This window comes from Nicotiana tomentosiformis, chromosome 3 (genome assembly GCF_000390325.3).
Source record: "Nicotiana tomentosiformis chromosome 3, ASM39032v3, whole genome shotgun sequence".
Lineage (NCBI taxonomy): Eukaryota > Viridiplantae > Streptophyta > Magnoliopsida > Solanales > Solanaceae > Nicotiana > Nicotiana tomentosiformis.
The window spans coordinates 126,371,793-126,393,814 of record NC_090814.1 but is presented as its reverse complement, the minus strand read 5'-3'; the positions used below and the strand labels follow the sequence as shown (position 1 = coordinate 126,393,814).

The 22,022-nt window shown below is 41.0% G+C and overlaps 1 non-coding gene across 1 annotated transcript; it reads right to left on the bottom strand.

Moving 5' to 3' along the window:
- Positions 1-21,380: 21,380 nt before the first annotated feature.
- On the bottom strand, positions 21,381-21,487 carry LOC117273779 (small nucleolar RNA R71). The gene has a single exon (XR_004503802.1). It is a non-coding gene; the product is annotated as a small nucleolar RNA R71 (small nucleolar RNA).
- Positions 21,488-22,022: the final 535 nt, after the last annotated feature.

The window sequence follows — 22,022 nt, the reverse complement described above, 5'->3', positions numbered from 1 at the left end:
ACGAAAATAGTTATGGAATTAGGTAGAAATTATATATTTGAGTTTTTGAGATTATGGGTAACGTTTCTATCCGAAAATTTCCAGAATTCGGGCACGTGGTCCCGGGATAAATTTTAGAAATTTTACCATTTTGGATAGGGTAGTTTATTTAATAGATGAATTTCAAATTATTGAACATATATTAATTATTGTATATAACGTTTGGATAGTTTCGGATTTTTCGGCATTGAATCGAGAATTTTACGCGACGCGATAATTGGAAAGTAGACTTTGAGACGAGGTAAGTCTCTTGTCTAATCTTGTAAGGGGGAAATTATCCCATAGGGATTAAATTGAATAATTGTTTTAATTGCGGGGGGCTACGTACGCACGAGGTGACGAGAGTCCGTGCGTAGCTACTATAAATGCTAAAGTCTGGGTAGTTTAGGACTCAAAGCATGAATTACTTGTGTAAAATGTATTCCCTGATTAATTAATATTAAATTGATATATATGAATATATTGTGAATTGTTAGATAAAGATATTAAAGGATGGAAATCTCATATGCTTGATTTTCTATTTAAATCAATTAATTGTTAAAAGAAATTATTCTTTCTCCCGAATTTATCTCATAATAAATATACTCTCCTTCCGGAGGTACATAAGAAAATGCCCTCATTTCTTGTGGAACGGGACGAACGCCTCGGCAGGATAGATGCATCTGTGGATCGTGTCGCACGTCCCTCGGCAGTGTACACGACACTTTGGATCGGGTCGTACGTCCTTGGCAGAAATAATGCTTAATAATAATAATTACACGATACTTTAATAGTTATTTCAGTTTGTGAAACTAATTGATAAATTGGAGAATCCTTGAAATTTAATGAATTTTTATTCCTGCTTGTTAAGGAATGAATTGTTATTCATGTAAATGAGATTATTTGATAAATTGGAAATTGTTTGAAATTAAGGAATTTAATTAATATATTGAGAATTGTTGCATTTGAAGGAATATGATTATTTCCGCTGGTTAAATACATTATTGTAAATTTTGTGAATCATGCTGATTTAGATATTCTAGTTGTATTTCAGTTATTATTATTGACCCATTGTGAGTGTCAAAGTCGGTCATCTCGTCTCTACCACTTCGATATTAGGCTTGATACTTACTGGGTACACGTTGTTTACGTACTCATACTACACTTGGTGCACTTTTTGTGCAAGACCTGAGGCAAGTACTAGTGGGGGACCTATCGTCTTACACCCACGTTATCCAGGGGCATAGTGGTGAGCTGCCTTTCTGAACCGTTCTGCAGCTGCTAGTGTCTCTTCTTGTATTTTTCATTCTGTCTATTTTTATTTCAGACAGTATTTGAGGTTTTGTATAATCTACTAGATGCTCATACACTTGTGACACTAGGTCTTGGCACACACATTGGTAGAATTTGGTATTTTATTATTTTCTTGGTTTTAAATTTTGTCAATATATGCTTAATTTATTAAGTTGGCTTGCCTAGCTGTAGTGTTGGGCGCCATCATGACCTATAGGTGAAATTGGGTCGTGACAACATGGTATCAAAGCACTAGGTTCACGTAGGTCTCACAAGTTATTAGCAGGCCTAATAGAGTCTTGCGGATCGGTACAGAGACGTCTGTACTTTTATTCAAGAGGCTATAGGGTGTTAGGAAATTACCTTTCTTCATATTCCATCGTGCAATTAATGTAGTACTAAATATCCTTCTCTTATTCTATCATAGATGGTAAGAACGCGCTCAAATGAAGTTCCAGACCAGGGAAGAGCTACTCCCCCAGTTGCTAGAGGCCGGGGCAGAGGCCGAGGGAGGGCTCCAGCTCGTGGTAGAGGGCGAGGACATCCCAGGACTGTTCCAGTTATACCGCCAGTGGGTCCAGCAGAGAACCCCATTGTTGAGGAACAGGATGAGGTGCCTGTGGCAGAGCCAGCTCCGGTGGACTTCACATCTGCACAGGGATTTCAGGATGTCATGGGTCGTAGGCTGCGATTCATGGACAATATGACTCAGGCCGATTTATTTTCGGCACACCCAACCACATCTCAGGTAGGCGGGGGAGAACAGACCCCTACCGCTCAGGCTCATGGAAAGGCAGCTGGTGTATATCAGACCCAGGGTGCACTACATGTGGGTGAAGCCCAGCCAGTGGCAGCAGCTACACCTGAGCCCAGGCCAGCTGTAGCTGCCGATCCTCAGAAGCTATTAGACCGATGGACTAGACTACATCCTTCTGTCTTTGGGGGTGAGCGACATGAGGATCCACAGGACTTCATTGATCGGTGCAAGGATAGACTGTACAACATGAGGATATTGGAGTCTCATGGGGTAGACTTTGCTACTTTTCAGCTAGAGGGCAGAACCCATAGATGGTGGCAGTCTTATGTTCTTGGCAGACCAGTAGATTCTCCTCCCATGGCTTGGTACAGGTTCACCTGTATCTTCCTAGACAGATATATTCCACCCTCCCAGAGGAAAGAGTTGCGGTTTCAGTTTGAGCAGCTCCAGCAGGGTCAGATGTTAGTGACCGATTATGAGGCAAGGTTTTTTGAATTATCTCGCCATGCACTTATGATACTCCCTACTGAGGCGGAGAGAGTGCGGAGGTTTGTAGCCGGTTTACATACGGGCATTATGGCCACTATGGCTTGAGAGGTTGAGATAGGTACTTCTTATGAGCTAGTTGTGGAGATAGCTCGGAGGATTCAGGGTTTGCGTCAGCGGAGCCGAGATCAGATTATGAGAGATAAGCGGTTCAGGTACTCTGGAGAGTTCGAAGGTGCTCCGTCTGGGGAAAAGGTCAGTTCGTGAGGGGGCAGTCCAGCAGACCCACATTTCCAGCACCACTACCTTCTCGGGGTACTCTAGTGTGAATTTATCTCAGTGCTATACCAGGGGTCCTCCCAATGGGTATTCAGGTCCCCCAGGGCCAGACTCTTAGTCAGCAACCTATCGCACCGTAGAGTTATTACGAGTGCGGGGATCCCAGTCACATGCGGAGGTTTTGCCCAAGGCTTCGGGGTAGACTAGTACAACAGGGTCAGCAGCCTATGCTTACCGGACCAGTTGCTCCACCAGTAGTACGACCACCAAGAGGTGGAGGATAGGTGGGTAGGGGCCTTCCTAGAGGTGGAGGTCAGCCAGTCGGAGGCCAGCTAGTTGGCACTCCAGCTCGGTTCTATGCTTCTCCAGTTAGACCAGATGCAGAGGCCTCAGATGCTGTGATTACAGGTATTATTTCTGTTTGTGACAAAGATGCCTCAGTATTATTTGATCCATGATCCACGTATTCATGTTTGTCATTTCTATTTGCTCTATTCCTAGGTGTTTCTTATGAGTCCTTGAGTACTCCTGTTTATGTGTCCACTTCTGTAGGCGATTCTGTTATTGTGAACCGGATCTACCAGTTTTGTATTATTACATTTTGTGGTTATGAAACAAGAGCAGATCTCTATTGCTCGAGATGACCGATTTTGAAATTATTTTGGGTATGGACTGGTTATATCCATATCATGTTATTCTAGATTGCCATGCCAAAACTATTACCTTGGCTATTCCATCTTTGCCTAGGATGGAGTGGAAGGGTTCGCCGGTTAGTTCATTTAATCGGGTCATTTCTTTTATAAAGACTCAACACATGGTTGAGAAGGGTTGTTTGGCTTATCTAGCCTATGTTCGGTATACTATTGTAGAGACTCCGGCTATTGATTCAGTGCCAGTAGTTCGGGAGTTCTCCGATGTATTTCCTTCAGATCTTCCAGGTATGCCACCTAATCGGGATATTGATTTCTGTATTGACTTGGCTCCAGATACTCAGCCTATATCTATTCCACTGTATCGCATGGCTCCGAAAGAATTGAAAGAGTTGAAAGAACATCTTGAAGAGTTACTAGCCAAAGGGTTCATCAGACTGAGTGTATCGTCTTGGGGTGAACCAGTATTATTTGTGAAGAAGAAAGATGGCACAATGAGAATGTGTATTGACTATCGCCAATTGAACAAAGTTACTATTAAGAACAAGTACCCGTTGACACGTATTGAAGACCTATTTGACCAGTTGCACGGCGATAGGGTGTTCTCTAAGATCGACTTGAGGTCGGGGTATCATCAGTTGAAGATTCGAGATTCGGATGTTCCGAAGACTGCTTTCCGTACTAGATATGGTCATTATGAGTTTCTGGTAATGTCTTTCGCTTTGACTAATGCCCCGGCAGCGTTTATGGATCTGATGAACAGGGTATTCAGGCCAATTATTTATTCGTTTGTCATTGTCTTCATTGATGACATTTTGATCTACTTGCGCAGCAAGGAGGAACATGAGCAGCATATGAGAGTAGTGCTTCAGACATTGCGGGAACAAAAGCTATATGCTAAGTTCTCCAAATGTGAGTTTTGGCTAGAGTCTGTAGCATTTTTGCGACATATTGTATCGGGTGAAGGTATTAAAGTTGATCCCAAAAAGATTAAGGCAGTTCAGAATTGGAATCGACCCACTTTGGCAATTGAGATCAGGAGTTTTCTGGGTTTAGCAGGTTATTATCGTCGATTCGTGGAAGCTTTTTCATCTATTGCAGCACCTTTGACCAAATTAACCCAGAAGGGTGTTCAGTTCCGATAGTCCAATGATTGTGAGTCAAGCTTTCAGAAGCTCAAGATAGCATTGACTACAGCACCAGTGTTAGCGTTACCTTTCGGTTCGGGAATGTATATAGTGTATTGTGATGCTTCATATGTTGGTTTGGGTTGTGTATTAATGGAGGAAGGGCGAGTTATTGCATATGATTCACGTCAGTTAAAGCCCCACAAGCAGAATTATCTGGTACATGATTTGGAGTTAGCTGCGATTGACCACGCCCTTAAGATTTGGAGGCATTATCTTTATGGGGTGTCTTGTGAAATTTATATTGATCATCGTAGTCTGCAGCATTTGTTCAAGCAGAGGGACCTAAATGTAAGGCAGCGCAGATGGCTGGAATTACTAAAAGATTATGATATTACTATCCTGTATCATTCGGGCAAGGCAAATGTGGTTGCAGATGCCTTAAGCAGAAAGGCAGAGAGTATGGGTAGTTTTGCTTTCATTTCACCAGAGGAAAGGCCATTAGCCTCGGATATTCAGTCCTTGGCTAACAGACTTGTGAGGTTGGATATTTTAGAGCCCAGCCGAGTTCTTGCATGTATCGTAGCTCAGTCTTCACTATTTGAGAAGATCAAGGCTCGCCTGTATGATGGCCCACACTTAATGGTTCTTCGAGAAATGGTACTACGAGGTGATGCCAAGGAAGTTACTATTGGTGCGGATGGTGTTCTGCGACTCCAGGATCGTTTGTGTATTCCTAGTGTGGATGAACTGAGGAAAAAGATCCTGGAGGAGGCACACAGTTCTCGGTACTCTATTCATCCAGGTGCTACGAAGATGTATCGTGACTTGAGGCAGCATTATTGGTGGCGACGAATTAAAAAGGGCATAGTTGAGTATGTAGCTAGGTGTCTAAATTTCCAACAAGTTAAATATGAGCACCAGAGGCCAGGCGGCCTACTTCAGCAGATGACTATACCCGAATGGAAATGGGAACGCATCACTATGGACTTTGTAGTTGGGTTGCCGCGGACCTTGAGGAAGTTTGATGTAGTTTGGGTGATTGTTGACAGTTTGTCCAAGTTGGCACATTTTTATTCCTGTTATGATTACGTATACTTCAGAGAGGTTGGCCCAGATTTATATTCAGGAGATAGTTCGGTTGCACGGTGTGCCAATTTCCATCATATCAGATAGAGGCCCTCAGTTTACTTCACATTTCTGGAGAGCAGTACATAGTGAATTAGGGACCCGTGTTGAACTCAGCATAGCCTTTCATCCGCAGACCGATGGACAGTCAGAGTGGACAGTTCAGATTTTGGAAGATATGCTCAGGGTATGTGTGATTGACTTTGGAGGTCAGTGGGATAGTTTCCTGTCTTTGGCTGAGTTTGGTTATAATAACAGTTACCAATCCAGCATCGAGATGGCTCCATTTGAGGCTTTATATGGTCGTCAATGCCGTTTACCTATCAGATGGTTTGAGCCCACTGAGGCTAAGTTATATGGTACTGATTTGGTAAAGGATGCCTTGGAAAAGGTGAAGTTGATTTATGAGCGACTTCGTACAGCACAGTCCAGACAGAAGAGTTATGCGGATCAGAAAGTGCATGATTTATCCTTTATGGTAGGTGAAAAAGTTCTCTTGAAGGTTTCGCCGTTGAAGGGAATTATGAGATTCGGGAAGAAAGGCAAGTTGAGCCCAAGGTTTATAGGCCCATTTGAGGTGTTGAGACGAGTTGGGGAGGTTTCTTATGAGCTTGCATTGCCTCCCAGTCTATTGGTAGTTCATCTGGTTTTCCATGTATCTATACTCCAGAAGTATCATGCTGACCTATCACATGTGTTGGACTTCAGCACAGTTCAGCTAGATAAGAGTTTGGGTTATGAAGAAGAGCCATTTGCCATTGTTGATAAACAAGTTCGCCAGTTGAGGTCCAAGAGGATTTCTGCAGTAAAGGTCCAGTGGAGGGTCCAATTAGTTGAGGAAGCGACTTGGGAGGCCGAGGAGGACATGTGGGGCAAATACACACACTTATTTAGCACTCCAGGTATTATTCTAAACCCGTTCGAGGACGAATGTTTGTTTAAGAGGTGGAGAATGTAATGACCCAACCGGTCATTTTAACTTTTAGAAACCCGTTCCCTAAAATAAAACTCCCCGAACATGTTTTTATTAATTTATGACTCGCGGGATGGTTGGTTCGGGATTTGGAAGTGTGTGGGTTGAAATCGGAACACTTGGTTCCTTAAGTTAGCTTTAAATGGACAAGTTTGACTTCGGTCAACATTTTGAGAAAACGACCCCGGAATCGGGATTTGACGGTTCCAATAATAGGTTCGTATGATGATTTTGGACTTGGGCGTATGTCCGAATCGGGGTTTTGATAACCCGGGAGTGTTTTGACACTTAATAGTAAAAATCAACTATTTGAAGGTTTAAAATTCTTTAAATTTGGTTTGGGGTAGGTTTTTGAGTAATTGAAGTCCGTTTGGAATTCTGAGTTTGGGAATAGTTCCGTAAAGTGATTTAAGACTTAAACGCAAAATTTCGTGTCATTTCGAGTAGTTTAAGTATATTTCGGCGCATTGGAAGTAAATTGAAGAACTTGAAATTCTTAAGTTTGAATGTTTTTGGTTTAGGGTATGATTCTTAGATTTGATGTTGTTTTACGCAATTCAAGAGTTCGAGAGAGTCCGCTTTATGATTTCAAACCTGTTGGAATGTTCGGGCGGGGCCCCGGGGGTCCCGAGTGTTAACCAGACGAGGCTCGGATCAATTTGGAAAATTTGAAGAAAAGCTGAAGCTTTCTACTTATGGTGCATTTGCACCTGCGCTTGGACAGCTGCATGTGCGACTCTCGTAGATGCGAGGTTTATGCGCAGAAGCGAAAAGGGAAGGGAGGCCTGCCATCACAGGTGCAGAATCTCGGGCGCACGTGCGAACGCGCAGGTGCAAGAAAAAGAGCGCAGATGCGGAAACTGGGCAGTCAAGCTAAGCTAGCACCTGCGAGGCTTTTCCGCAGGTGCGAAAGTCGAAGGTGTGGAAATGCCTGTTGGACAGAATGGTTAAAAAGTCGGGGCTCAGACATTTTGAGCCCATTTTTCCTCCATTTCCGGGGGATTTCAGAGCTTTTGAGAAGGGGGTTTCAACTAGCAATCGAAAGGTAAGTTAATTCCACACCCCTTGAGTTAAATACATAGATTATAAGTAGATTATAACTAATAAATATTAGAAATCAAAGGTTTAGGTGAAAAATCTAGATTTTTATAAAAATGAGATTTTAACCACAAAATTAGTTATGGAATTAGGTAGAAATTATATATTTGAGTTCTTGAGATTATGGATAACGTTTCCATCCAAAACTTTCCAGAATCCGGGCACGTGGGCCCGGGGTGAATTTTAGGAATTTTACCATTTTGGATAGGGTAATTTATTTAATAGATGAATTTCAAATTATTGAACATATATTAATTATTTTATATAACTTGTGGGATAGTTTCAGATTTTTCGGCATTGAATCGAGAATTTTGCGAGACGCGATAATCGAAAAGTGGACTTTGAGACGAGGTAATTCTCTTGTCTAATCTTGTGAGTGGGAAATTACCCCATAGGGATTAAATTGAATAATTATTGCTAATTGCGAGGGGCTACGTACGCACGAGGTGACGAGAGTCCGTGCGTAGCTACTATAAATGCTAAAGTCCGGGTAGTTTAGGACTCAAAGCATGAATTACTTGTGTAAATTATATTCCCTGATTAATTAATATTAAATTGATATATATGAATATATTGTGAATTGTTAGATAAAGTTATTAAAGGATGAAATATATATATGAATATATTGTGAATTGTTTGATAAAGATATTAAAGGATGGAAATCTCATTTCTGTTTAAATCAATTATTTGTTAAAAACAATTATTCTTCCTCCCGAATTTATTTCATAATAAATATACTCTCCTTCTGGAGGTACATAAGAAAATGTCCTCCTTTCTTGTGGAGCAGGCCGAATGCCTCGGCAGGATAGATGCATCTATGGATCGCGCCGCACATCCCTCGGTAGTGTACACGACACTCTGGATCGGGTCGTACGTCCTCGACAGAAATCGAGCTTAATAATAATAATTACACGATACTTTAATAGTTATTTCAGTTGGTGAAGCTAATTGATAAATTGGAGAATCCTTGAAATTTAATGAATTTTTATTCCTGCTTGTTAAGGAATGAATTGTTATTCATGTAAATGAGATTAATTGATAAATTGAAAATTATTTGAAATTAAGGAATTTAATTAATATATTTAGAATTGTTGCATTTGAAGGAATATGATTATTTTCGCTGGTTAAATACATTATTGTAAATTTTGTAAATCATGCTGATTTAGATATTCTAGTTGTATTTCAGTTATTATTATTGACCCATAGTGAGTGTCAAAGTCGGCCATCTCGTCTCTACCACTTCGAGATTATGCTTTATACTTAGTGGGTACACGTTGTTTACGTACTCATACTACACTTGGTGCACTTTTTGTGCAGGACCTGAGGCAAGTACTAGTGGGGGACCTATCGTCTTACACCCACGTTATCCAGGGGCATAGTGGTGAGCTGCCTTTCTGAGCCGTTCTGCAGCTACTAGTGTCTCTCCTTGTATTTTTCATTCTGTCTATTTTTATTTCGGACAGTATTTGAGGTTTTGTATAATCTACTAGATGCTCATACACTTGTGACACCAGGTCTTGGCACACACATTGGTAGAATTTGGTATTTTATTATTTTCTTAGTTTTAAATTTTGTCAATATATGCTTAATTTATTAAGTTGGCTTGCCTAGCTGTAGTGTTGGGTGCCATCACGACCTATAGGTGAAATTGAGTCGTGACAACATGGTATCAGAGCACTAGGTTCACGTAGGTCTCACAAGTTATGAGTAGGCCTAATAGAGTCTTACGGATCGGTACGGAGACGTCTGTACTTATCTTTGAGAGGCTATAGGGTGTTAGGAAATTACCTTTCTTCATATTCCATCGTGCAATTAATGTAGTACTAAATATCCTTCTCTTATTCTCTCACAGATGGTGAGAACGCGCTCAAATGAAGTTCCAGACTAGAGAAGAGCTACTCCCCCAGTTGCTAGAGGCCGAGGCAGAGGCCGAGGCCGAGGGAGGGCTCCAGCTCATGGTAGAGCGCGAGGACGTCCCAGGACTATTCCAGTTATGCCGCTAGTGGGTCCAGCAGAGAACCCCATTGTTGAGGAACAGGATGAGGTACATGTGGCAGAGCCAGCTCCGGTGGACTTCATATCTGCACAGGGATTTCAGGATGTCATGGGTCGTATGCTGCGATTCAAGGACAATATGACTTAGGCCGGTTTATTTCCAGTACACCCAGCCACATCTCAGGAAGGCGGGGGAGAATAGACCCCTACCACTCAGGCTCATGGACAGGCAGCTGGTGTATATCAGACCCATGGTGCACTACCTGCGGGTGGATCCCAGCCAGTGGCAGTAGCTATACCTGAGCCCAGGCCAGTTGTAGCCGCTGATCCTCAGAAGCTATTGGACCGATGGACTAGACTACATCCTCCTGTCTTTGGGGGTGAGAGACATGAGGATCCACAGGACTTCATTGATCGGTGCAAGGATAGAATGTACAACATGAGGATATTGGAGTCTCATGGGGTAGACTTTGCTACTTTTCAGCTAGAGGGGAGAGCCCGTTGATGGTGGCAGTCTTATGTTCTTAGCAGACCAGCAGATTCTCCTCCCATGACTTGGGACAGGTTCACCCGTATCTTTCTCGACAGATATATTCCACCCTCCCAGAGGGAAGAGTTGCGGTTTCAGTTTGAGCAGCTCCAGCAGGGTCAGATGTCAGTGACCGATTATGAGGCAAGGTTTTCTGAATTATCTCGCCATGCACTTATGATACTCCCTATTGAGGCGGAGAGAGTGCGGAGGTTTGTATCCGGTTTACATACGGGCATTATGGCCACTATGGCTCGAGAGGTTGAGATGAGTACTTCTTATGAGCTAGTTGTGGAGATAGCACGGAGGATTGAGGGTGTGCGTCAGCGGAGCTGATAGCAGATTATGAGAGATAAGCGGTTCAGGTACTCTAGAGAGTTTAGAGGTGCTCCGTCTGGGGGCAAAGGTCAGTTCGTGAGAAGTCAGTCCAGCAGACCCACATTTCCAGCACCACCACCTCCTCGGGGTACTCCAATGCGACTTATCTCAGTGCTATACCAGAGAGTTCTTACCGCCCACCAGCTATTTAGGGTCCTCCCAATGGGTATTCAGGTCCCCAGGGCCAGACTCTTAGTCAGCAGCCCATCGCACCGAAGAGTTGTTACGAGTGCGGGGATCCCAGTCATATGCAGAGGTTTTGCCCCAGGCTTTAGGGTAGACTAGTATAGCAGGGTCAGCAGACTATGCTTACCGAACCAGTTGCTCCACCAGTAGTACGACCACCAAGAGGTGGAGGATAGGTGGGTAAGGGCCGTCCTAGAGGTGGAGGTCAGCCAAGCGGAGGCCAGCCAGTTAGCGCTCCAGCTCGATTCTATGTTTTTCCCGCTAGACCAGATACAGAGGCCTCAGATGCTGTGATTACAGGTATTATTTCTGTTTGCGGCGAAGATGCTTCAGTATTATTTGATCCATGATCCACGTATTCATGTGTGTCATTTTTATTTGCTCCATTCCTGGGTGTTTCTCGTGAGTCCTTAAGTACTCCTGTTTATGTGTCCACTCCTGTAGGTGATTCTGTTATTGTGAACCGGATCTACCGGTCTTGTATTATTACATTCTATGGTTATGAAACTAGAGCAGATCTCTTTTTACTCGAGATGACCAATTTTGAAATTATTCTGGGTATGGACTGGTTATCTCCATATCATGCTATTCTAGATTATCATGCCAAAATTGTTACCTTGGCTATTCCATCTTTGCCTAGGCTGGAGTGGAAGGGTTCGTCGGTTAGTTCATTTAATCGGGTCATTTCTTTTATAAAGGCTCAACACATGGTTGAGAAGGGTTGTTTGGCTTATCTAGCCTATGTTCGGGATACTATTGTAGAGACTCCAGCTATTGATTCAGTGCCAGTAGTTCGGGAGTTCTCCGATGCATTGCCTTCAGATCTTCCAGGTATGCCACTTGATCGGGATATTGATTTCTGTATTGACTTGGCTCCAGATACTCAGCCTATATCTATTCCACCGTATCGCATGACTCCGAAAGAATTGAAAGAGTTGAAAGAACGGATTGAAGAGTTACTAGCCAAAGGGTTCGTCAGACTGAGTGTATCGTCTTGGGGTGAACCAGTATTATTTGTGAAGAAGAAAGATGGCACAATGCAAATGTGTATTGACTATCACCAATTGAACAAAGTTACTATTAAGAACAAGTACCCGTTGACACGTATTGAAGACCTATTTGACCAGATGTAGGGTTCTAGGGTGTTCTCTAAGATCGACTTGGGGTCGGGGTATCATCAGTTGAAGATTCGAGATTCGGATGTTCCGAACACTGCTTTTCGTACTAGATATGGTCATTATGAGTTTCTGGTAATGTCTTTCGGTTGACTAATGCCCCGGCAGCGCTTATGGATCTGATGAACAGGGTATTCAGGCCATATATTGATTCATTTTTCATTGTCTTCATTGATGACATTTTGATCTACTCGCGCAGCAAGGAGGAACATGAGCAGCATATGAGAGTAGTGCTTCAGACATTGCGGGAACAAAAGCTATATGCTAAGTTCTCCAAATATGAGTTTTGGCTAGAGTCTGTAGCATTTTTAGGACATATTGTATCTAGCGAAGGTATTAAAGTTGATCCCAAAAAGATTGAGGCGGTTCAGAATTGGCATCGACCCACTTCGGCAACGGAGATCAGGAGTTTTCTGGGTTTAGCAGGTTATTATTGTCGGTTCGTGGAAGCTTTTTCATCTATTGCAGCACCTTTGACCAAATTAACCCAGAAGGGTGTTCAGTTCCGATAGTCCAATGATTGTGAGTCAAGCTTTCAGAAGCTCAAGATAGCATTGACTACAACACCAGTGTTAGTGCTACCTTTCGATTCGGGAATGTATACAGTGTATTGCGACGCTTCACGCATTGGTTTGGGTTGTATATTAATTCAGGAAGGGCGAGTTATTGCATATGATTCACGTCAGTTGAAGCCCCACGAGCAAAATTATCCAGTACATGATTTGGAGTTAGATGCGATTGTCCACGCCCTTAAGATTTGGAGGCATTATCTTTATGGGGTGTCTTGTGAAGTTTATACTGATCATCGCAGTTTGCAGCATTTGTTCAAGCAGAGGGACCTAAATTTGAGGCAACGTAGATGGCTGAAATTACTAAATGATTATGATATTACTATCCTGTATCATCCGGGCAAAGCAATTGTGGTTGCAGATGCCTTGAGCAGAAAGGCGGAGAGTATGGATAGTTTGGCTTTCATTTCACTAGAGGAAAGGCCATTAGCCTCGGATATTTAGTCCTTTGCTAACAGACTTGTGAGGCTGGATATTTTAGAGCTCAGCCGAGTTCTAGCATATGTCGTAGCTCAGTCTTCACTATTTGAGCAGATCAAGGCTCGCCAGTATGATGACCCACACTTAATGGTTCTTTGATAAACGGTACTACGAGGTGGTGTCGAGGAAGTTACTATTGGTGCGGAAGGTGTTCTGTGACTCCAGGATCGTCTGTGTGTTCCTAATGTGGATGAACTGAGGAAAAAGAACCTGGAGGAGGCACACAATTCTCGGTACTTTATTCATTCAGGTGCTATGAAGATGTATCGTGACTTGAGGCAGCATTATTGGTGGCGACGAATTAAAAAGGACATAGTTGAGTATGTAGCTAGGTGTCTAAATTGCCAACAAGTTAAATATGAGCACCAGAGGCTAGGCGGCCTACTTCAGCAGATGACTATACCGGAATGGAAATGGGAACGCATCACTATAGACTTTGTAGTTGGGTTGCCACGGACCTTGAGGAAGTTTAATGCAGTTTGGGTGATTGTTGACAGGTTGGCCAAGTTGGCACATTTTTATTCCTGTTGTGACTACGTATACTTCAGAGAGGTTGGCCCAGATTAATATTCAGGAGATAGTTCGGTTGCATGGTGTGCCAATTTTCATCATATCAGATAGAGGCCCTCAGTTTACTTCACATTTCTGGAGAGCAGTACAGAGTGAATTAGGGACCCGTGTAGAGCTCAGCACAACCTTTCATCCGCAGACTGATGGGCAGTCAGAGCGGGCAGTTCAGATTTTGGAGGATATGCTCAGGGCATATGTGATTGACTTTGGAGGTCAGTGGGATCGTTTCCTGCATTTGGCCGAGTTTGCTTATAATAACAGTTACCAATCCAGCATCGAGATGGCTCCATTTGAGGCTTTATATGGTCGTCAATGTCATTTACCTATCGGATGGTTTGAGCCCGGTGAGGCTAAGTTATATGGTACTGATTTGGTAAAGGATGCCTTGGAAAAGGTGAAGTTGATTCAGGAGCAATTTTGTACAGCACAGTCCAGACAGAAGAGTTACACGGATCAGAAAGCGCGTGATTTATCCTTTATTGTAGGTGAAAAATTTCTCTTGAAGGTTTCGCCGATGAAGGGAATTATGAGATTCGGGAAGAAGGGCAAGTTGAGCCCAAGGTTTATAAGCCCATTTGAGGTGTTGAGACGAGTTGGGGAGGTTGCTTATGAGCTTGCATTGCCTCCCAGTCTAACGGGAGTTCATCCGGTTTTCCATGTATCTATGCTCCGGAAGTATCATGCTGACCTATCACATGTGTTGGACTTCAGCACAGTTCAGCAAGAAATCGGAACACTTGGTTCCTTAAGTTAGCTTTAAATGGACAAGGTTGACTTCGGTCAACATTTTGAGAAAACGACCCCGGAATCGGGATTTGACGGTTCCAATAGGTTAGTATGATGATTTTGGACTTAGACGTATGTCCGAATCGGGTTTTTGATAACCCGAGAGCGTTTTGATGCTTAATAGTAAAAATCAACTATTTGAAGGTTTAAAATTCTTTAAATTTGGTTTGGCGTAGGTTTTTGAGTAATTGAAGTCCGTTTGGAATTCTGAGCTTGGGAATAGTTCCGTAAAGTGATTTAAGACTTGCACGTAAAATTTTGTGTTATTCCGAGTAGTTTAAGTATATTTCGGCGCATTGGAAGTAAATTGAAGAACTTGAAATTCTTAAGTTTAAATCAATTTGGTTTAGGGTATGATTCTTAGATTTGATATTGTTTTACGCATTTTGAGAGTTCGAGCGAGTCCGCTTTGTGATTTCAAACCTGTTGGCATGTTCGGGCGGGGCCCCGAGGGTCCCGAGTGTTAACCAGACGAGGCTCGGATCAATTTTGGAAAATTTGAAGAAGAGCTGAAGCTTTCTGCTTCTGGTACGTTCGCACCTGCGCTGGACAGCCGCAGATGCGAGGTTTATGCGCAGAAGCGAAAAGGGAAGGGAGGCCTGTCATCGCAGGTGCGGAATCTCGAGCGCACTTGCGAACGCGCAGGTGCGAAAAATAGAGCGCAGATCTGGAAACTGGGCAGTCAAGCTAAGCTCGCACCTGCGAGGCTTTTCCATATGTGATAAAGCCGTAGGTGCAGTACACCTTTCGAAGGTGCGGAAATGCCTGTTGGACAGAATGGTTAAAAAGTCGGGGCTCAGACATTTTGAGCCCATTTTTCCTCCATTTCCGGGCGAATTCAGAGCTTTTGAGAAGGGGGTTTCAACTAGCAATCGAAAGGTAAGTTAATTCCACACCCCTTGAGTTAAATACATAGATTATAAGTAGATTATAACTAGTAAATCTTAGAAATCAAAGGTTTAGGTGAAAAACCTAGATTTTTATAAAAATGAGATTTTAACCACGAAATTAGTTATGGAATTAGGTAGAAATTATATATTTGAGTTCTTGAGATTATGAATAACGTTTCCATCTGAAACTTTCCAGAATCCGGGCACGTGGGCCCGGGTGAATTTTAGGAATTTTACCATTTTGGATAGGGTAATTTATTTAATAGATGAATTTCGAATTATTGAACATAAATTAATTATTTTATATAACTTTTTGATAGTTTCAGATTTTTTGGCATTGAATCGAGAATTTTACGAGACGCGATAATCGAAAAGTGGACTTTGAGACGAGATAAGTCTCTTGTCTAATCTTGTGAGGGGGAAATTACCCCATAGGGATTAAATTGAATAATTGTTGCTAATTGCGGGGGGGCTACGTACGCACGAGGTGACGCGAGTCCGTGCGTAGCTACTATAAATGCTAAAATTCGGGTAGTTTAGGACTCAAAGCATGAATTACTTGTGTAAATTATATTTCCTGATTAATTAATATTAAATTGATATATATATATATATATATATATATATATATATATATATATATATATATATATATATATATATTGTGAATTGTTAGATAAAGATATTAAAGGATGGAAATCTCATATGCTTGATTTTCTGTTTAAATCAAGTAATTGTTAAAAGAAATTATTCTTTATCCCGAATTTATCTCATAATAAATATACTCTCCTTCTGCAGATACATAAGAAAATGTCCTCCTTTCTTGTGGAGCGGGCCGAACGCCTCGGCAGGATAGATGCATCTATGGATCGCGCCGCACGTCCCTCGGCAGTGTACACGACACTCTGGATCGGGCCGTACGTCCTTGGCAGAAATCATGCTTAATAATAATAATTACACGATACTTTAATAGTTATTTCAGCTTGCGAAGCTAATTGATAAATTGGAGAATCCCTGAAATTTAATGAATTATTATTCCTGCTTGTTAAGGAATGAATTGTTATTCATGTAAATGAGATTAATTGATAAATTAGAAATTATTTGAAATTAAGGAATTTAATTAATATATTGAGAATTGTTGCATTTGAAGGAATATGATTATTTCCGTTGGTTTAATACATTATTGTAAATTTTGTAAATCATGCTGATTTAGATATTCTAGTTGTATTTCAGTTATTATTATTGACCCATAGTGAGTGTCAAAGTCGGCCATCTCGTCTCTACCACTTCGAGATTAGGCTCGATACTTACTGGGTACACGTTGTTTACGTACTCATACTACACTTGGTGCACTTTTTGTGTAGGACTTGAGGTAAGTACTAGTAGGGGACCTATCGTCTTACACCCATGTTATCCAGGAGCATAGTGGTGAGCTGCCTTTCTAAGTCGTTCTGCAGCTACTTGTGTCTCTCCTTGTATTTTTCATTCTGTCTATTTTTATTTCAGACAGTATTTGAGGTTTTGTATAATCTACTAGATGCTCATACATTTGTGACACCAGATCTTGGCACACACATTGGTAGAATTTGATGTTTTATTATTTTTTTGGTTTTAAATTTTGTCAATATATGCTTAATTTATTAAGTTGGCTTGCCTAGCTGTAGTGTTGGGCGCCATCACGGCCTATAGGTAAAATTGGGTCGTGACACAGCTCTACCTTGAATCCTTATGATCGCGCTTTAACTCTGCTCAAATCTGATATCTCTAATACCTGGCTCTGCATAAAAATATGCAGAAGTGTAGTATGAGTACGCCACGGTCGGTACCCAGTAAGTATCAAGACTAACCTCAATGGAGTAGAGATGAGGTACAGTCAAGACACTCACTAGTCTAATAACCTGTGCAATATAATGTACAAAATAATAGGAAACAAATAATAATAATAATAATAATAAGGGCGAGAATAAACAACCAGTGATATGCACAACAGACAACAAGAATACCATTAATATCACTCAACAATTAATAAATACAATTTCACCCAATTAAATCAAGTCTTTCAAATAAATGTCTTTCACATATAATTCTTCCAGATAACTCTCTTTTAAATATAATTTTCTCAAATAATTATTTTTCAAATATAAAATTCTTTCAATAAATATCTTCAAATATAATTTCCTTAAATAAATATCTTTCATATAATTCTTTTAAATAAAAATCCTTCCAAATAAATAATTTGAATATAATTCTTTCAATTAAAAGTCACCATGTGACACCTCATTTCAAAATCATAAAAATATGGGTCTCAGCCCAGTTTCATATTTTTTTGTAAACACGAGTCTCAGCCCATTTTTCATGTTTCCACGGCACCTCGTGCCCTCAATTCAATCTCAACTGCACGGACAACTCACGTGCCAATATCCTCAATGTATATAAGATCCACATGATCAATTTATTTTTCAATAAAGTAAGGTTAAAATCTTTAAATCAAGTAAGAAATCAATAAATGAATGAATTTATTTTAGAATCATTTGGGTGGAGAAAATAACAATTCAAATAAAATGAAACATCAGATCAACTACTCATTTGGCTATAAACATTTATTAAATTAAAACATATTAGAATATTTCTTTTATTTAAAACAACTCAATCATCAAAACAAATACAACCCAAAAATACAAATCCTCAAAGTCTCGTACGAAAAAGTCGAGGTCAATACAATACCTCAAGAAATACAAAACACTTAATATTAGGTGAAATAATACATCACGGAAAACACAAGAATTTACAAATTTCGGAAAAAAAATAAAATAACCAAAGGCAAGTGCAGCCATAGAGAATATCAACAAAATGACACTCCCGAGGTACTGCCTCATAGTCCCAACTCATAAATAAATTCACAATATCTCATTTCCTTATATCACCGCGGGAGCCTTCACATTTAATTTTAAAGAAATTATTTTTTCCTGAAATAGCATCCCGCGTTTTTAAGCCACCCTTATCACACCGCATGACTTCTAGTAGTTCCCCTACTAGCCACGCGTTTCAAGCCACCCTTATCTCACCGCATGCGTTTCAACACCCTGACCTTATATCGCCGCATGACTTCTAGTAGTTCCCCTACTAGCCACACGTTTCAAGCCACCCTTATCTCACCGCATGCGTTTAAATATCACAATATTTCACAAATCGTACCTCAAGTGCCCAAATATCACATCATAATACAACTTGCACCTCAAGTGCTCAAATCTTATAACATATCACAGATTGCACATCAAGTGCTCAAATCTTACAACATATCACAAATTGCACATCAAGTGCCCAAATATTAAAACTTGCCACAGAAATCAACAACACAATATTTTCCACAATAAGGAGCTCATGGCTCGACCATAATGTGCACAACACCCAAAAATAATCAATAGAGATAGAAATTACTCAACATAAAAGCAAAGCCTTCATTAAATTCAAATTTTCAATAATTATATAAACACCTCTTCTTAAGCTCATTTAATTAATTATTTGCAGAGGAAAAATCCATAATGAAATTAAATTACAATAATTATCAAACCAACAAATTCACGGAATTACATAAATAATCAAGTAACAATCACATCAAATTATCATATAACAACATATTCAACAACAACAAAGATTTAGGCATAGCAAACAGATGATTTAATACTTGTCCACGATTACCTAATTTACTACACAATAATGCCAAAAACTTTAATTCAATGAAAATTTGCACATATAAGCTCGAGTACGTACTCGTGACCTCGCGTACACGGCTTTTCACACTTCACAAATGGCACATAAGACTCAATGCCTAAGGGGTAATTCCCCCACTCGAGGTTAAGTAAGACACTTACCTTTTTGAGGTTATGCCGATATTCCAAAATCATCTTCTTTCTTGAATTGACCTCCGGACCGCTCAAATTTATCCAAATTAATTGTATAACTTCATTAAAATTCATCGGAAACAATTCCGGATAATAATACGTTGACTTAAAAATTTATTCCAAAAAGTCAACAAAAGTCAATGCGGGACCCGCTTCTCGGAACTCGACATAATATTCACGAAATACAAACACCCATTCCGATACAAGTTCAACCATACCAATTTTATCGAATTCCAATAACAACTCGACTTCCAAATCTTAAATATTTGTTTTTTGGAAGATTTTACAAAAATCTTGATTTCTTCCATTTAAATCCGAATTAAACGATGAATATAATCATAGATTCATGAAATATAATCACTTTAGGATATAGAATACTTACCCCAACCAAGCTTGTGAAAATCCCTCCAGAATCGCCCAAATCCGAGCTCCAAAAATCCCAAAACGAAAATCGCGAATTGACCATTTTTGGTCCTTAACATTCTGCCCAGTTTGCGCACCTGCGGACCATTTTATCGCACCTGCGAGCTCGCTTTTGCGAGAAAATTCCCACTTCTGTGAAAGTGCACAACCCAGTCGACCATCGCATTTGCGGAAGCTTTTTCGCTTCTGCGATGCCTCACGCGCACCTGCGATGCCCCTCCGCTTCTGCGCCTTCTCTACCCGCTTCTGCGATCACGCAGGTGCGGGAAATTCTACGCACCTGTGGCCTCAGTCCAGCCCATCCAATTTCTCTTCTGCGAGCTTCATCTCGCTTCTGCAATGGTCGCACCTGCGCCCAAATTTTCGCAGGTGCGATTCCAACAGGTCTGCCTAGAAACACCAGAAATCCCAGCATTTTCAACAAGTCTAAATTCGATCCAAACCTCGTTCGAAACTCATCCGAGCTACCCGGGACCTCGTTCGAATTTACTAATAAGTCTCGTAACACAATATGGACCTACTCGGGGTTTCAAATTACATCACACAACACCAAAATTATAAATCGCGCGTCGAATCAAATTTTGAATGTTCAAATCTTCCAACTTCTATATTTTGCGCCGAAACGTACCAAATCAATCCGGAATGATTTCAAATTTTGCACACAAGTCATAAATGACGAATTGGAGCTATTCAAATTTCAGGAATCAAAATCCGACCTCGTTATCAAAAATTCACCCTTCGGTAGTATTTTCCAAAAATCTTCTATTTTTTAACTTTTGCCAAAATGTGTCAAATTGTCCTACGGACTTCCAAATCCAAATCCGAACATACACCGAAGTATGAAATCATCATACAAAGCTATTGCCACCATTGAAATTCCATTCCGGGGTCGTTTGCTCAAAAGTCAACTCCCCGGTCAACTCTTTCCATTTAAGCTTCAAAATGAGAACTTTTCTTTAAATTAAATTCCGAATCTTCCGAAAACCAAACTCGACCACACACGCGGGTCATAATACATATTGCGAAGCTTCTCGAGACCTTAAGCCACTGAACGTGGCATAAATTCTTAAAACGACAAGTCGGATCGTTACATTTGGGTGTTACAGGTGCATGCCTAGAAACTTCTCAAGAAATAGTGAATTGTTCGAAGCATTATCAGATCTTGAGAAAGTTTTCAAGGCACCGAATCATGCAAACCTGAAGGGAAAACAACAACAGAACTCAACAGAACAAATCGAACCAGACATGGATGACGAATAGAAAATCTAAATAACAGAAACAATGCGAATGACCCGAACAATCAGGGTGTGGTGCCTCTTGTGCCAGAAGCAGCATTGTATGATTGGGCACAACCCACCGCCGAAAATATTTCAATTGCAGTCCCTCAAATACAAGCGAAATCATTTCAAATCACAAACAACATGCTACATTTGTTGCAGAACAAGGGACTGTTCTCAGGGTCTTACATTGAAGATCCTCAACAGCATTTGAAAAGTTTCCTGTCGATATGTGTCACGTAAAGGAAACCTAATGTGACACCGGAAGAAATAAACCTATTATTGTTTCCATTCTTGGTGGCGGGAGAAGCTCAGACTTGGCTTAATTCACTCCCCATAAACTCCATCACTACTTGGGAGGAATTATTCAAGCAATTTTTGAACAAGTTCTACCCACCCAATAAGATTGCCAAACAAATTGATGAGATATTGAGCTTCAGGCAGAGACCAACAGAAACACTACAAGAAACGTGGGAGAGGATCAAGGGTATGCTGGTTAAGTATCCACATCATGGCATTCCAGATCAGATGTTGGGGCAGAGGTTCTACATGGTATTGGCAGACAGTTTAAAGGCCAATGTTGATGCTTCTGCAGGTGGAGCATTTTTGAGAAAATCATTCAGAGAATGCAAGGTCCTACTTGATAAAATGGCTTAAAACTCAGGATGGATGATAAGAGACTCTACGATCACTCATGTCGTTCACTCACTAGCTTTGGACCCAAACAACTCCATAGCCAAAAATATGGCCACGCTGATGACGCAAATGAGTATCCTAACCAAAAAGATCGATGAATCAGGCCAGAAGCAGCAGGTACACATAGTTGACGCGTCTAATGGGGGCTTATGTACACCATGCATTAACCAACCATATGTATGCTCTTGGAGTGCGGAAAGTGACAACCAGCACTATCAGGAAGATATGAACTATGTGGCCAACTATGCAGGACAGAGGCAAGGTGGTCAGAATTGGGGGCAACAAAATCAGCAATATAGACCAGCACAACAGCAGTACGATAATATCAACAATCCTTGAGCTATGCGACCACAAGGT